Source organism: Microtus oregoni, unplaced genomic scaffold, assembly GCF_018167655.1.
Source record: "Microtus oregoni isolate MIOR12 unplaced genomic scaffold, Mior012 000018F_ref0000195, whole genome shotgun sequence".
Taxonomy (NCBI): Eukaryota; Metazoa; Chordata; class Mammalia; order Rodentia; family Cricetidae; genus Microtus; species Microtus oregoni.
This window is the reverse complement of record NW_024543077.1, coordinates 17,895,378-17,911,706: the sequence shown is the minus strand read 5'-3', so window position 1 is coordinate 17,911,706 and position 16,329 is coordinate 17,895,378. Positions and strand designations below refer to the sequence as shown.

Below are 16,329 nucleotides of genomic sequence, written 5' to 3'. Positions count from 1 at the left end.
AAGCCTTTCTTTCATAAGGCTGGGCACAAAGGTTGTGGGAAGTTCAGCTTGCTCTTTGCAAGTCAGTCGGAAGCACCTTTTCTACCTTCTGCTCCAAGATCCAGCAGCAAAAACATTGTTCTGATCACAGCTTCTTGAAGTATAATTACTTCGTCAAAGAAAAATATAATTAGAACTGATATTTTAAAATATACCATAATTATATTTAAGGACTTGATAATTTGTTCACGTATGAAGTGTTCTGTTAATTTAGCAACAAGCAACAGTGCTGAAGTCAGGAAATGATCTGACAGTTTTTCTTTTCTCTGTTTTAAAAATACCATCTATTCGCTCCTTTGTCTATTGAAAGAGAGAGAGTCAGTTTCAGTCGTGAATTGAATTAAATGCTTGACACAGCATTATGAGCATCAGGGCCAATTATTTTCTATGTTCCTCCACATTTCTAGCTTGTCTGTACCATTGCAACGGCACAAGAACAAGAACAGCCCTCTGGGGTCCAAAGTACCCTATGATCTCTTTCTTCCCAGCCCCAGTCAGCATTACTCTCTCATCCCCTGTCTTGTATCTCGTTCCTCCCATGAAAACACTTAGAATCCCATTTCCCTTTTACTAGTCTCCTTTCAAAGAACCTTTTTATGAAGGTTTCCAAGGTACTTTACTTTCTTTAATATGTTTTAACGAGTATATGACTCTGCCTTGGCATCACTTATAAGGTGGTTTTGAAACAATTTCCTGATTATTGCATGACTACTCATCTCTCCATTCATTTGGGGTGACTCGGCCAACAAGTGACAGGTTCTATTCTATTCGGATTTCTGTTGTTGTATATGTCCATGTAAAAGCACAGACAAGACCTCTCTCTACCTGTTAATACAGGATTTCCATAGTTTTCATGGAAATTAGGTGTCTTTTTGGCGGTTCTGCCCTTGCCATCGCTTGCTGACTACTTCAGACTTGAAGGTGGCTTAGTGTGTTTCTGGTCAAGGGCAACATCACAGAGAAGATGTAACTGTGTTGACCAAAGATGCTGCTTTGGTGCAAATTTGCCTTGTTACCCTTGCCAAGATCCCGAAAAATCAAAGTCTCAAAAAGAACCTTTTACTTGGTAACAATTTGATAATTTGAATTTTCCAGAGAATAGTTGTTTCTTGTCACATTGCCCGTGTACTGATTTGTATCAGTTGAACTTTTTGGACTACAATATTTCTTGGAAATTAAAATGACTAATGTTTCTCTCAACCATGACATTGCTTAAAATATCAGAGACACCCAGAAATAGCACCTTTTAAGGTTGGGTAGAAAACAAAAATGTGTCTCTGAACAAGAGGCGTGTTGGTGAGGTGACCAGAGTCTGGGAGAATGCGCTAAGTGGCAACGCCTGAAGGGTTTCCACGGAGGACTGCGAGCAAGAGCAGCAGATCCTGGACTCTACTGGCCTGAATTCAATGTGGGAAGATGTGCTCATTTGTTCCTTATAACGCTATGCTATCCAAAAGAAGAAAGAAAGGAAGGAAGAAGAAAAGAAAATAAATCCAATGATTAATTGGTGCTGCCTCGTTTCATCTAAGTTTAGGATTCCTGAAGCCAGAAAGAGGAGATGACTGTCTCTTCCATTTCTTGCTGGTGTGCGCCTTCTTATGTGTGTCTTCTTCATTTCTGGTACCTTGTCACTGAGAAGAGGGACTGGATCTCCTGTGTGTTGTTTGGACAGATGTGGAGGATGGGGAGAGGGGAGGCCAAGTTGTCATCCTCTGACCTACAGTGCAGCATCCTCAGAAGTCATTAGCAATTACTAAGTTATTTAAACCTAGCCAGACTTCAACTTTCCTAAGACGTTAAGAATTTTTACCAAATTTAAGGTTTTTACCAAATTTTTCAACAGAGTTGTATAGTTTCGTTGTGATGAATGACCCTGAGATGCCTGGATTTTAGTTCTAAATTTGGTACTTGGGGAAAGTGAGAAAAACCGAAGATAAATTATAGATTTTATAGTTGTCTATTCTTTTTTTTTAAAAAAAATCATTATTTATTTTATGCTTGTGGGTGTTTTTTTTTTCCTATATGTATGTCTAACCTTCATGAATACATGATCTCGGGAAGGCCAGCAGAGGGCATCAGAGACCTTAGGACTGGAATAACAGATGCGCGCTACCAAGAGGATGCCGGCAATAGAACCGGGGTCCTCTGGAGGAGTAGCCAGTGCTCTTCCCCACTGAGTCATGCCTCCAGCCTATCTACTTTTATAGCCTTGTATGCTGCTTTTGGTTTATAACATTAAAAAGTATAAGAATTCTAATTGAGTCATCCAAAGTAGTCTTGAGACTACTTCCTAAAGTCTTTAATCAAAATTTTAGATATTAAGAATGTAATTATCAATTGGAGGCTGTCAGGGAATAAAAAAAAAGAATTTTTGATAGTTGTTTTGCTTGTTGTCAATGATGTCAACTAATTTCTGTGCTAGGTTAACATCGTCAGCTCATCGAGAGCTGGAACACTCTCCTGGGACTGCAATATTTACCTGGGGTTCAAATTATTAGTAACTGACGCTGGCTCTCACTTAAAAGTCACAGAAATTTCTACTCGGTTCTTTGTTTTCCTCTTTCCCTCCAACTGATTTCTAATTGGCATAATTCTGCAATAGTTCTTTTCCGATTTCATACTTGAGGTGAAAATATGTTAGAGAATTATTTGGACAATATGCAGTTTTTCTCATTACTAAATTTCATTCTGTGTTCAGAATGACTAGTTGAGGTTAGACTAATTGGAAGACCACAGCAGTGCATTTAAGGAACATCAGTCTCTTAGTTTCTCTAGGCCAGCAGTTCTCAGGAGGCACCTATGACCATCGGAAAACACAAATATTCACATTATAGTGGTTCTCAGGGGTCACCTACGACCACTAGAAAATACAGATATTTACATTATAGCGGTTCCCAGGGGTCACCTATGACCACCAGGAAATACAGATATTTATATTACAGTTCACAACAGTAGCAAAACAAAAGTTATGAAGTAGCAACAAATTTGATTTTATAACTGGGTGTCAGCACAACAGGAGGAACTGTGTGAAAGGGTCACAGCACCGGGAAGGTTGGGAGGCACTGCTCTAAGCCTTTCCTTCACTATCCTGACCCTGGTTTTCAGAAATAAGATGGAGAGAAGAATAACAGCCAACTTAGATAAGTAAAGTAATTGAATGAAGGGAAGAAACCCAGCTCTGGCTTTGGTTGGAATAAAGTAATGAACTCTCATTTGTACTATGCAATGTGTAGTCTAAATTTTTTGAATAATTTTATTATTTTTGGGGATTATAGCATAATGATATCATTTCACCCACCCCTTTTCTCCCTCCAGAACATCTTATATATTTCCTTTTGCTATCTTTCAAATACATGGCCTTTTCTTCTTTAACTGTTGATCACACACGCACGCACACACATACACACCACTCCGCTCAGTTCATATAATGTTGCTTGCATGTATGTATGTTTTCAAGGCTCACCCTTTGGGATAGAATCTCCCTTTGGTGTGCTCTTCCCTAGGAAGATGGTTTCTCCCACTCAGAATACCTTAGTTGCCTGTAGTTCTTTGTGTAGGGTTGAGGCTGCCTGTGCTCTCCCCTTGTATGTTAGCATGTCTATTGGTGTCGTCCTGTTTAGTCAGCCGTGCCGGTGAGTCTTTCTTGTTCTATGCTTTATTTGATCTAAAATATTGACATTTAATTTAGCTGAGAGAGAGAGAGAGAGAGAGAGAGAGAGAGAGAGAGAGACAGAGAGATGGAGAGAGGTTGAGAGAGGGGCAAGGTTCTGCTGTCCAGGCTGGTCTTGAGAGCTTCTGAAGGCTGGGGTCACTGGCACAGGCCACTACACCTATCTACTCATAGTCTTTAACTGCTCTTTCTACTGCTCTCTTATGGGTCCCATACATCTTATACCACTTGCTGAAGTTTATTTAAAGGGTGCAGAGTTATAGTCATTGGATGCTGAATCAAAAACAGATCAATGGTTTCACTCAGTTTTTGTGCCGGAATGCACCATTTTGGAGTTTATAGATGTTGCAACACTCATTAGGGATGCTATTCATTGTTACCAAGTCAAAGAACTGCATGTGAGGTCTATTGGAATGCTGGGTTATCGATGAAATGAGGCTTTTATTTGAAGCTTTAGCACAAAGCGGGGTGGAACAGTGCTGGTGGATGACCCTGGCATGGAGGTCATGCTCCTCCTCTGTGGTTTCAGACCACAAGCACTCCACGTTGTGCTTATGAGAGAGTAGGTATCCAAGAAATGCTTAGGACACGCATGAGGGATGGAGGAAGATCTGCTTATCATAACAAAGAAAGCCTGTCTCTGTTTACACTGTTTTTCATGATGGAGAATGATAGATACCCTATTTAGATAATAATTCTTCCTTGGAAGGATGAAAATGCTGATAGGTGGTTATGGTCTAGTATGTGGGCTATAAAGAGTTAACTGCTTAGGAAGGAAAGTTTTTTTAAAAGTTGTTAAAAGTAGCTGGTAGTATGGTCCAATAATTGTTGATTATAAAGGCCTCCAGCTTTTAATTCCTGCCTGTGGTTCTAATTAGTTTTAATGAATGTAAATCATGTGGTCCTCTGCTGACCTGCTCCAGTTCATTACTCTCCTGGTTGTCTGAAGCTAGTTGGTTCAGGATTAACTGTCATACTCAGAAAGAAGAGCTCCTGTCACTCATGCAGCTGCAGATATGGGCTGTTTTCTTCTGGGAATGAAATTGAAGGTGCACAAGATACGCAGCTTCAGTGAGCAGCTGTGTGTTCATGGGTGACAGGAGTGGAGACTCACAGACACTGGGAAGACACAGGCTGCAGATACAAAGGCAACGCCAGAAATTCCTTCAATCACATTTGCCTTATTAATGTGATATGTCCACATGTACTTACGGATTCTTATTGTGATTGAAATTGACATTATTTCAAAAAGGAGGGCAAAGTTTAGGGCTTAAATTCGTTGTAACATATTGCTCCATGGATTAGTAGCTAGATTAACAATAGTAAGCATGTTCTTTTCTCTGTGGAATGAACCTTAGATCCAACCAAAAAGCAGTTGGATATGGTCTTAATGATCATAATTTGCTGTAAAGCTCTTTTAATTTTTACATAGTAATAATTATTAATAATTTTATATGATCAATTGTATGTATTAAAGTTAGGAAACAGAATGATATATTTTAATACATAGTCTTTATTGTGATAAAACACATACAGATTTTTTTCTTTACATAAATAAAATCTACAATTGTTCTCTTAGCAAAAGAAGTCATTGGATAACACCAATATATCTTTTTAACAAGGAAACTTAACATTGACATAATAATTTAATCTGTAAATTGTGGTCTTATTTTGTCAGTTGTCACTATAGTGTCTAGTCTGTGCTCATTTTGCTAAGTTGGTTTTAACTTGGTTTTGTATTCTGGATGTTTACCTGACCATGTTGTTGATGTTTACATGATTGAAATACTGGGATGTTTTTGCATACAATCGAGTCTTTTTTTAGGTCTTTTTAAGGTCTTGGAAACTTGATGGCCACTAAAACCATGCCAAGCCAGTAGCCAGTAACTTTCAGGTTCTTGTTTTGAGAATTCGAACAATGAAATTCATGGGCCACCGAGGATGTGTTTTAGAGATAAGTTTATCATATATTCGTTTAAGGCAGTTCAGCTGTGTTGAGTAAGAGCAAGAGAGTAAGAGGGCAAGAGCTAGATGAGGAGGGACCCTGTAAGCAGGAAACATTCAGAAAATAGCTTGGCAGAGAGCCGCTAATCAGGGGCTAATGGAGGATTTTCTGGAAGAGACTTGGGTGAGGTGGGGACAGCAATTGGCCCACTCATGTGTCCAGGTGCCTTCTCTTAGCACTGCTAACATAAGTGCATATAGCCTTTAGACAGAAGAGCTCGATTAGGTTGTAACAAAGAACAGGAAAGAGAACTCTCCTGGTCTTCCTGCCCTCCAGCACGAGGAACTGCTGCTTTGGGTTCCTGGCGTACATTCTCAGTTTCTATTTCTTAGTCTTATCATTGTAGGGTAACTCCAATTAAACTCTTTGATTTGAACACACACACACACCCACACACACCACTACACAGGCTTTATACATGTGCTTTCCATAGATATTTTTAAACACTTTTAGTACTAGTTATCCCTTACCCAAATGCCCATACCTTTCCACACAGAAACCTCTCTTCCCATTATTCTACTTTTCCCTTCAATATCACTTTGTTCTTTTGTCTTTCTCCCTTAAGATCTTTCTTTTCCCTCCCCACCAGTGGTCTCTTTCTAGTTTCCTTGATTCTACAGGTGCTTCAAGTTAAACACAGAAATCTAAAGGTTCAATGATAATATCCATGTAGGTATGTATGCATGAGAACATGTGATACTTATCTTTCTAGATCTGGGTTATATCCCTTAGTAGGATGTTTTCCAGCTTTATCTATTTTTCTTCAAAGTCACACTTTTGTTTTTCTTTAAAGCTGAATAAATTTCAGTGCATATAGGTATATTGTCATTATCCATTCATCAGCTCATGGATTTCTAGGCTATTTCCAGCATGCAAATCTAACCAAGAACTCATAGTTGGGAAGCTATGAGTTAATCTACTACTATTTCCCTGCAGAACTGACATAGTTTCAAACTGCCTTTTAAATTAATATCTCTATGTCCATAGACTAGTGCAATGCTCAGTCTTCATCAGGGAAGTTTCTTTGTCCAGAGCGAGGTGATTACTATAGACTTTCACAATTGACCAAAGTGCAGTGAAGAAGTCTCAGTGGAGTGCTCAATTAGGTTTTTATATACTCATCCACCACAACAAAAACCAAGAAAAATCAGTAACAGAGATAAACTAGAAAAACAATTAAATTTATGTTATGACTCATGTTTCCATTATTGCATTCCCTCCTTCATTATCACTTAATATTTACTTTTCTTTTTATAAGCACATTTGTACACATACACACATGTGTATACACACACACATTATAGGATAGGAGCCACATATGAAGGAGGACATGCCATTTTTTTCCTTTGTTCTTTTCACATTTGGCAACTTTACACAAATTAGTTACCTGGGAAGAGACAACCTGAATTGAGGAATTGCTTTCATAATGTTGGCTTATAGGCAACTTCTTGATAGTGATTATGTGGAAGGGTCCAGTTCACTATGGGTGGTCCTGTGTTGTGTAACAAGACAGGCTGAGAAAGCCATGTAGAACAAGCCAGTAAGCAGCATTCCTCTATGATCTCTGCCTCCAGGTTTCAGCCTTGAGTTCCTTCCTTGGCTTCTAGTGATGGTAGACTATGGCAATTTATAAACCAAATAAAGCCTTTTCTCTTCAAGTTGGCTTTGGTTAGAATTTTATTACAGCAACAGAAAAGGAACTAGGATGGAAGTTCACACCAGAGAGTGGGATTGTTGTGATAGACCTGACCATGTTGGTTTTGGGGGAGGCTTGTGGAAGTATTTTTGATTTTTGTACTAGAAACAGCCATTGAATGCTCAGAGCTTAATGCACTGTTGACTGGTCTTTGAAGATAGGAATGTTGAGAGATGTTCAGATCAGGAGACTTGGTCTGTGAAGTTACAAAGGGGATCAAACACTACACCCTGGTCATTCACATGAAACTTGCTTTACTCAGACAAATGGGGGTAGTAGCTAAAGCTGAAGAATTGTGGCTAAATATCAGCGAATAGTAAGATATTATAAAATCTTCCTGGAAGTATTTCTTCAGAATCAGCACACAGAAGCTATGGTTGAAGGCTAGTACTGTATCTCAAGTTGGGATCTGAACTGGGTAATGTATAAGATTCTTTTATATGTTACTGGTTTTGGAGACATGAAGTTTATAGGATTAAAGGGATCATGGAGAGAAACTGAGGCTTGGTGTCATGAAGCTGCATCACAGTCCCTGAAGAGGGACTTGAGAGGCCATTGGTGGAAGGGTAGCCTCTGTTCAGCTGGACAGCATATTAGTTATGTCAGGACTGTGATGGCCATCAAGGACATTGGCAGATGTGGAATGAAGTTGGACTGAGCTTATGGGTCAAGCTGTGAGTGCTGAATAGGAAGCCAGAGAACCGGGACTACCCAAGCTCTTTGTAACCCAGAGGATCATGAGTGAGTTCCAGATGTCAGACACTGAACTCTTTCTACTGTTGAAGTTTGTTTTTGTTTTGACCTGGTATGCCCTGGTTCTTCCCTCTCAGAACAGGAAAGTACATACATTGGTTTTATTTTAATTTAATTTTTTTTAAATATATGAGCCTAGAGTTAAGAGACTTCGGATTTTTAAAGGAACTTTTTGTAATGGTCTGCCCTCTTCCTTTAAGAGACAAGTCCTGTCCACTTCACCCCTTCCTCTGGGGTAAGCGGATCTTCTGCCTGAGTAGGCTTTCTCTCTCTCTCTCTCTCTCTCTCTCTCTCTCTCTCTCTTTCTCTCTTCCTCCCTCTCCCTCTCCTTCTTCCTCTCCCTCTCCCTCTTCCTTCCCTTCCCTTTCCTTCCCTTCGCTTCCATAACCCACTAAATAAATTATACCCACAGTCTCTGCATGGTGTGTCCATCTGTCTCTCACCCATCGAGGGCTGCTGTGGCTCTGCTGAGGATCTCAGGTCACCCCACCCACAGTGGCCTGCTGTGTGCCGAGGCTTCCCACCTGGGACCCACTGTCTTTTGTGGCCTGCTGCTGACCCTCAGGAAACTGTGCTGTTTATCTAAACCATTACACTTTTGACTTTTAAAGTATTGAAAATTTTAAAGAAGGGAAGATTTTTCAAGTTTGCGTTTTATACTATGGAATTAGCATGAGATGCTGGAACTAAACAAGAAAGGGAAACGTCACACTGTAGCTGTGATGTACTTGACTAGGGGTCCCTGTTCTGGTTAGTTTTTGTTACACGCACTGGAGTAATTTGGGAAGGGGGAACCTCAGTTGAAGAATTTCTTCTTCAAATTGACCTCTGAGCAAATTTCTGGGGCCATTTTCTTAATGTATAATATGAGAAGGCCCATCGTGGACAGGGCCACCTTTGGGCAGGTGACTCAGGGTTGTATAAGAAAGCAAGTGAAGCAAGTCCTGGCAAACAAGACAGTAACACAGAGATGCTCCAGGGTCTCTGTTTCAATTCCTTCCTCCAGGCTCTTGCTTTGAGTTCCTGCCTTGGCTTCCCTCCCTAGTGGACCACAGCCTGTAAGTCAAATAAACTCTTTTCCCTTAAGTGGCCTTTGGGCAACATTTTATTACAACAATAAAGAAGCAAACAGAAACAAACCACCAGCCCCTTCAGTTCTTTAAGGGCGCGGCTCCTGGTAAATTGACCATGCTTCAGAGGGTGGCCTCACCCCAGGGATTTACCTACATCCCAAATTGTACTGGGTGGGAGTGCATAAAGGGACCAATCTTGTGGAACCATAGCTTCAGGATTTCCATGGCTGGAGCAATAGCAGGATGTAGGAGAGAGGTTCCGGTGATGCTCCAGTATTGCTGGTGTACCAGAAGCCAGGAGCTCTGAACCAGACTATGATTCATTGCAATGAGCATTTGCAAGTAAAGTTGTTTGGACTAAAGGGTAGACTGTGTGACACATCCCAGCTCCCGTGACCACTACAACAAATGAATACATGATGGAGAGGTGGGAGAAATGGAGAAGTAAAATGTTTTTTCTTTTTCTAAGTTATTTATTTATTTATTGGAGGGGACAGGCTTCAAGGGTAGAGAGGGCAGGAATGGAAGGAATGAAAAATGAGTGGGATTGGGGTGTATGATGTGAAATCAATAAAAAATTATATTAATAGAAAAGAAGACAGGAATTTGGGAGTGAGGTAAGGGCTGAGTCTAGGAGGAGTTAAGGGAAGAAAAGGGAGTATGAATGTGATGAAAATAGATTGCATGACACTCTCAAAGAAGTAATAAAATATTATATTAAAACATTCAGCTCTTCTAGGGGGTTGGGGTTTTGGCCTTCAGATTGAAAGAGCATTACCGAGTCTCAGGCAGTCGAGTTGCTGACAGACCCCACTGAACTTGGGGCTTCCTGCCTTCAGTTCATTCTGTCCAGGGAGTGATTTATTGTTGGCTCCTTTCTGTTGGAGAAAACTGACTATCCTTTGTCCTTTGTGGTTTGTCTTTCTAGACCAGGGTTCAGTCCAAGATTATGTGTTCAATTTAGCTTTCATATGTCTGTAGTCTTCTTTTAGCTGAAACAGCTCCTTAGCTTATCTTTTTCTTCCACACCATTGACATCTTTGAAAACCTATGAAAGTTGGTTTTAAGAAGGTGTGTCTGGGTATTTTTCTATGATAATACTCAAGTTTTACATCTTTGGTGAAATATTACATAAAATCACATTGTTTTCTACATGTGCCCATGTACCTTATTGATAACACTTTTAATAGTTAAAATTTTCATGCAATACATTTTGATCATATTATTTCCCCTTCCCTCAAGCCCTCCCAGCTTCTCTATGCCCCTTATGCATTCAAAAACATAAAACAAAAGCCCAACAGAACAAAACATAAAAAGGCAAAACACTAAACCACAAGCATCATTGCCTCAACAAAGCACATAAAAATATGGAGTCCATCTTGTGTTTATCAGACCATGAGGCCTGCTCTGGACCATCTACAGTAGACCTTTGATGATGGTAATTAACCAGACCAACTTAAAATAATACTCAGCTTTAATAAACAGAAGAAAGAAAACTTACAAACCAGGGTTCCAGCTATCCAGGAGTGCAGAGGGCAAAGAGGAAGAAGCAAGCATACCTGGATGTTTTCATTTGTTTTGTGTGGCCCCAGGGGGACACACCCTAAACGGAATGTGGTTGGCTGAAGTTCCCCATCACTTTGAGCCTACTCTTCCACAGAGATCCCTCACCTTGAGGGCAGCACTTTGATATAGACATCCATGTTGAAAGGAACTCCTTGTTCGTCCCCGGCCTCCCAGAACCAAAATAATCACACAGAAACTGTATTACTTAAATCACTGCTTGGCCCATTAGCTCTATCTTCTTATTGGCTAACTCTTACATTTTAAATTAATCCATCTCCATTAATCTGTGCATCACCATATGAGGTCATGGCCTACCAGCAAAGTTTCAGCACGTTTGTCTCAAACAGTAGTTCCATGGCTTCTTCTAACTCTGCCATCCTTCTCCCAGCATTCAATTTAGTTTTCCCTGCCTAGATCTGTTCCCGGATAGCTCTGCTCTAGGCCCAAAGCAGTTCCTTTACTAACCAATGGTATTCACAGCATACAGAGGGGAATCCCACATCACCTCTAACTGAGGATTGATGCTCCATGTTCTCTTGTGGATCTCTGTATCAATTTCCATCTACTGCAGGAAGAAGTTTCTCTGATAAAGGTGGAGTGGTGCAGGGAAGTGTGGGCATAGCAGTACTGATGATATGTTTTTGATGGCTTGTTTATGCTGGGAGCAGCCCTGTTCTGTTAGGCCTAGTGTTTTGCTTTGAGAAGTAATAGTGCTTTGTGGGAAGATGCAAAGACATGATGATGCTATATAAGTCATTTTCCCTTTTAAACCTTTTGTCACTAGATCTGGCATCCATTGATCATTCTTGCTTGAATAAATTTCACAAGGATGACTGTAAAAAATAGATTTAAAACATCATTTTCTGTGGTTATTAGGTGGTATTTTTGCTTTAAGAAATCGCTCTTTTCCATTTAATTTGTTAAAAGAACACAAGAATTCATATTTAAGTAAATATGAAAGTGAAAAAGGCCATATATGACCTTCTTTATTTATTGTGATGATAAAAGCAGTCTAGATTTAATGAGTAATAGTCCTTTCAAGACAGCTGCTGGACTGGTTAGTCCTCTGTAACTTTTGGAATACTTCTCTTTCTTTTTTTTTTTTTCTGATACAAGAAGCTGTATCCGATTAGTTTGGTATTTCTGATGCTGCAGTCTTGGGATGCAGCAATATTACCAGAGAGTCCTATTTCTGTTAGTAGCAACTGTATTTAAAACAAAGGTCTGTGTGGTGTAAAACAAAATCTTTTTAAAACAAAATCAGTGGTTGGAATGAGCAAGCAGTAAACAATAATGGAGCAGCCATCTGACAGCTAGACACTATACTCTATACTAAAATGAAGTTTGCTCACCAGTTGCTGAAACTGAGGGAATGGGGGTACATTTAATAAAGAAAATCAATAAAATTTTATAGTTGAGTTTTAGTTTAGAAAAGACTCATTGAAGTCAAGAAAAGGAAGATGTACAGTCTGTGATTTTCTTTCCAGTGAGTGGTGCTACATTTGTTGCAAGAAACATCCTGGTGCTCCATCTTGTACAAATGAATGAGATCGTTTATGCCTTACTATGTCACCAAGTGACCAAGTAATGACAGTAACAAAGTAGATGACATATATTACAGATAGTTAAAAATGTAATATTGATACAATTGAAGAATTTAATAAATGGCATTTGTTCAGCTTGGAGACACTGGCAGCGCAAAGATCAGACCTGTGACAGTTGCTGAATCCCAAGAAGTAAAACAGCATTGCACCATGAAAGTGGGAAGAAATCAGGGAGTGTTGCTACTGACCGATACAATATGCAAATGAAAAACTCTGTCTAGAAAAACTAAGAAATAGTTAAGGACTGGAGATACAGACCAGTGGTAGACTTCTTACCTAGTATGCAACTCTGTATTCAATTCTCAGCAGAGAGAAAGTCAGTTAAAATGTATAAAACTCCATAAGTAACAAGTTACTCAATTAAACCCCAAAACAATGAATTGTAAGAACAAGTATGTAAGTTGCCTGTAAGCTATCAGGAATGAATTTAGTCATGGTCTTTGACAATTATCTTTTCTTTAAGGCAGAGAAAACTTAATTATGAAACTTACTACTTCAAATAAAGATAATGATATTAATAATGCAATAATCATATTAATAAAAGTTACTAAAGTATGTTGCCTGTGATTATGGAGTGTAGGATGGAGGTCGGTATTATGGGCAGAAGGTTGGATAATGATGTCAGTTAGAAAGGCTCAGACTGCATCCTGAGAAAGGTATTTTGAATTCTGATGCTGAACAGGAAGTAAAAAGGGTGAAAATACTTCGATACTCTCAGAATCTGAAGAGGACCCATGCTGATTTAAGGAGAGAGAACAAAGACCCTACATATTGTGGTTAGCTGGGGAAAAAAAGAAACTCACAGTTTCACTCAGCTGTTTCCTCTTAGCAAGCAAAGAGGAGAAAGCCGGGGTTCTACAGAACGTGTTGAGGAAGGCAAAGCAGAAATCAGTAGATAATACTTCCTACATAATGATTTTACTGTAAGTGGAAAATTGACAGTGAAATATTTCATACAATTTGCTAGGAACTCAGAATAGGACCTGTATGGCTGTGCAAAAATTTTCGCCAGACCAGAGAACTATGAAGAGAGCACATAACACTCCTGTGAGGTTGAGTGAGGGGACCCACCTGCTCCTCAATGACTAGAAGTTGGAAATGGCTCTAAGCACTTCCTCTTTTCTGTTTGCAGTTATAGACAGGGGCCGACGTTTTAAGTCTTCATATACAGGTTGATTGGAGCCATATGCAGGATTATTTTATGGGTTTTTCCTATAAACTACAACTCACCCATGGGACGTTTCTTGGGGCAGGTGAACTCCTGCTGAACAGTAACTTTATTCAGATGCCATTACAGCAGTTCTAGGACATGCAAGCCCAGAGGCATGCTTTTTGTCATGACAAGGATCATCTGGCCTTGATATGTCTTCATGTTCTGTGTATAATGCAGATCAGAGCACACACCTGTTGAATAGTATGTGCTGAATGCCTTGTGGGTGACAAAGAAGTCTCCCATTGTTCACTTCCATGAGCATATTGGTATTGCTATGTTTATATGTTGAAACCCCAGTCTTCATTGTGGTAATCACTGGAGACAGAGCCTTGGGAAGGCAATTACTGGGTGTGAGAGCAGGATTCAGGTTGAGCTCAGAAGCTTTACAAGACAGGAAGAGAAACTGTGACTCTGAAAAGGGGGCCATCTGTAAGCCGAGGAGAGAGGCCCACCAGGAATTTACTGGGCAGTATTTGAAATTTGGACGTTCCAGTCTCCAGGACCATGGGAAACAAGAGTTTGTGCTTTAAACACTCCCAGTCTATTGTGCTTTGTTGTAGTCTACCAGACTAACACAATCCTATAAACGCCTTAACTGCTTTATTGGGTTATTGTAAGCTATATCAGCAAAATGGGTTAGATATCCTTGAAATCCTTGTTCGGGGTGAATTCTTGCTCTATCAGTAAAATCATATGGGATATCAGTTCATAATCAGAAAGCGATTGTGTGACCATTGACTTTGAACAAGACACATCAGAGGAATTAAATATTAAACAAATGATTGGATGAGTGTGTTGGGAAATCCAAGGGATATTTATCTCTCATTTGTAGTTTTGAATTCAGTTGGTCAGTCTGACTTTTCTTTCTCAATGTGATCTTCTCCTAGTGTCTCTCCCTGTCTCTAAAGTGCTCTTTTCTGGGTTTCTCAGTTGGCTCAGCATGTAATTTTATCTGAACACACCCAAGTTTTTCTGTCTTTGTACTTTTCTCATTCATTTTCTTCTTTTCTACTCACGAAACCAACTGCTTTTAAGAAGCAGATTCAGTTATGCCTCTATTTCAGAATCTCTGTAAGTGAACTTAATCACGTCCAAAATGTTTATATTTAACTTTTCAGGCAAAGGACTTGGTATGGGAAACCTGTTGGGAAATCAGTGAACCAAGTAGATTACAAATGCAAGCCTCACTGTAGATAAAATTCCAATGCACAAACAAGGATATGGGCACAATAAATATGGCACATTTACAGAGAGCTCACAGATGTGCACACATGCATGCATACACATATGCACACATATATGTATATGATCAAGGTTCAACTAGAAAAGAAATTATAAGCACGAAATTCAGCATTATGTTTCTTCTAGAGGGTAAAAATGCAGAAGTGATGTTGTAATTAAGCCAGGTGAGAATTCTTAGGGACTCATTCTGTAATGTCTTATTCCTTATGAGTGCCTGATATATTCTTTATTTTTTTTAAAAAAGTTGTTTTATTTATTTATTATGTATACAGCATTCTGTCTGGATGTTTTGCCCACAGGCCAGAAGAGGGAGCCAGATCTCATTATAGATGGTTGTGAGCCATCATGTGGTTGCTGGGAATTGACTCAAGACCTCTGGAAGAGCAGCCTGTACTCTTAACCGCTGAGCCATCTCTCCAGCCCCTGATATATTATTTAACTGTGGCAAATGTATGAAATGAATCATGAATAAAAACATTTTTTGCTGCTTATCAGCTTATAATATTCATTCAAAACTCGATGAGTTACATTTTATCTAAAAATTTTACTGCTTGACTTACAGAAGTACTTGAATAGACTGACTCAAAGTTCTTTGACTGCCAGGGAGAAGGTCACTTTAAAAGGTCCCTATGGGGATGAGGGACACAGACTGTCATGTGCTAGCTATATCGTCTGTAGAAATGTCCTCTTTTCCTGTCTGCCACATGGACGAAATGACTCTTACTTTAGTCAGACTGTATTACTGTAACTAAATTTCTTAGAAAATGCACTGTGAGTGCTAAGAACAAGTAAATGTTCCCTCTTATTTGTTGCAGGAACTTTAAGGGTTCTCCCTTAGCTTAGAATCAGGAGATATAATTGGGGTTACAGAGTTAAGGCTGGGAACTAACCAAACTTGCATGAGGAAATGCATAAAATTATGGCTAACTTACGTTTTTAAAAACAATTTCTTTTTTTTTTCACAATTTACCAATAACTTGTTTATTCAAGAGCAACTGAAGCTGTAATTGCTCATTTAAAATGTTATATGCAGAATCTAAGAAGAAGAAAGTAGTTTTTGAAAGTATGCACAATGTGGAGCTAGGTAAAATACTTTGAACAAACTTAAAACTAATGTATTTTGAGATTGAATCATGAACTGGCTTCATTGGTGTTGCACGTTTCATTGGTGATAAAGTGTGTGGTCACAGAATTGTCTCGAGTTCTCTCTGAAAAGCATACATGTTTTTCTCTCAGTTTTACTTTAAAAACAATTTCTTTTGAACAGGGTCTCACTATGTAGCTCTGACTGGCCTGGAACTCACCATGTAGACCAGGCTGGCCTCAACCCCAGAGGTCTACCTGCCTCTGCTTTCCTAAGTGCTGGAACTATAGGTGTGTGTCACCGTGACTGCATGGGTGACTTATTAGGACTTAAAGAGTAACATCTTTTTCTAGAGACAGGTACCTGTAACCCTCAGCAAGGTGC

General features: G+C 39.4%; 1 pseudogene; it reads right to left on the bottom strand.

Annotated features, from left to right (window-relative positions):
* Positions 1-747: 747 nt before the first annotated feature.
* Positions 748-993, bottom strand: LOC121458709 (annotated as a pseudogene).
* Between the last annotated feature and the right edge of the window lie 15,336 nt (positions 994-16,329).